Source organism: Lipotes vexillifer, unplaced genomic scaffold, assembly GCF_000442215.2.
Source record: "Lipotes vexillifer unplaced genomic scaffold, Lipotes_vexillifer_v1.1 scaffold15, whole genome shotgun sequence".
Lineage (NCBI taxonomy): Eukaryota > Metazoa > Chordata > Mammalia > Artiodactyla > Lipotidae > Lipotes > Lipotes vexillifer.
The window spans coordinates 2,651,776-2,653,613 of NW_006784589.1; positions in this window are offsets into that span (position 1 = coordinate 2,651,776).

A 1,838-nucleotide genomic window follows, 5' to 3' on the forward strand; every position below is an offset into this window, starting at 1 on the left:
AATCATCATATCCGTAGAATACTTTTCATTTCTGAATCTATATGTATGTATAAAGATTAATTTTGAGAGCTCCACTATGAAGCAAGAAAGGTTGATCCCCCAAATCAGGTATTCTCCTTCCTTGTTGACAGGACACCATGCAGAATTTCCACAGTTGGAGTTTAAAAGAGTTGTCCTGTCTTGTTTCATCTCCCTAAAAGGTAGTTACCTGGCAGTTTATGGAGAAAACATCCTATTTTTTTCTGAAATAGTTCAACCCTCTTGGCAGATCTGCACTGACTAAGATTTCATTGTCAACAGGGTAATGAATTAGTTATAATTAATACATCAGTTGTAACTAAAGCAAGTTTGAACTAGCTATTTCATCTTTGAGATTCTTAGTTCAATTGGACTTCCCAGATCAGGTACAACTTGAATGAGAATGTAGAATTTCCAAGTCTCCTGGCTCTGAGTATGGTCAGAAGATTAGGATTAATGGCATTTGATTCATAAAATATGTCAATAATTCTTTTTTGTATTCCCCCCAAAACATTTATGTAGGCGTTGAAGTAGGAGAAAGGGACCATATGTTTTGCAGAAAACACAATTCCTTAGTATTCTCAAAAAACACAAATACTTTAATGTATACTAAACAACTCTTCTCTGATATAAAGTAAAAGGATAATTTGTGAAGAAAAAGTTTCATCTGCAGCCATGGAACATATTAAAATGCCAGTTGAAATTCCTGGTAGCTGGTCTTCCCTTCAAAAATACTTGAATTTATTTTGTATTTATTTGGGGGAAACCAACATTTTAATTAACATCGTAAATCTGAAAGGTGGCTACCAATTGAAAAAGGGAAAAATAACCTATGTTTCAGATACCAAATATATCAGTTAGCTTTTGCTGTGTAACAAACTACCCTAAAGCTTGGTGGTTTAAAGCAGCAACTATTTACTGAACAAATAATTCTGGGGGTTGACAGTTTAGCTTATGCTCATCAGAGCAGTTCTTCTGGTCTCTGCCAGGGTCATTCATGCATTTGTGGTCAGCTACTGTGTTGGCTATGGGCTGGCTTTTCTCAGATGACCTCTTATTAGACAGTATCCCTCTCCTCCATGTGGTCTCTCATACTGCAACAGGCTTCTGGGCAATGTTCCAAGAGGTCAAGGCAATGCATGCAAGTTCTCTTGAGATCTAGCCTCATAACTGGCATAACATCACTTAACCTATTTGAGCTCATCTCAAGACCAGTGGTGGGGACTGGTAAGTAAGTCAGAGAAAGGAAAGTAAGAGATGCTAAAGCGGATGTTTCCATGGATAGAGATATTACCTGATCAATGTACTAGAGTGTCATTTACATTTCTTATTATAAATGGGTAATTGGCACTCAGCTCCATTTAGCTCTTCCTTCCCATCTTTTTCTCTTTTCTCCCTCCCATTTTAAAAGTAGCTTCTTTCTTCCTCTGAGCCCTGGATTCTGTGGTACCCAGATATTGGAGGTATGGGTTCTTTTCTAGCACAGGCTCCTTGTCTCATGATACCATATATCATCTCATCTCCCCTGCCTTTGAGGGCAAAGACTGAGCCACCATCATGTTTACCCTAGAAAGAGCCACAGTGGTTTTAAGACTCAGGTCTGATCACCCGGACACACAGAGACGCTGCCTTCTCCAATGAATGACTGTCTACTGGGGTCAGGTCGGGGTGTTAATGCCCCGTGGGGTGAACTTTGACTAATGAGACAGGAGATAGAAACGAAGTGGCAGATAAATTGCTTGCCCTTCCTCTCTTTGCAACAAAACCAAATGGTTCAGGAAAGCAGGGGTTCCACACATCCTTTCTGAAGATATCCTACA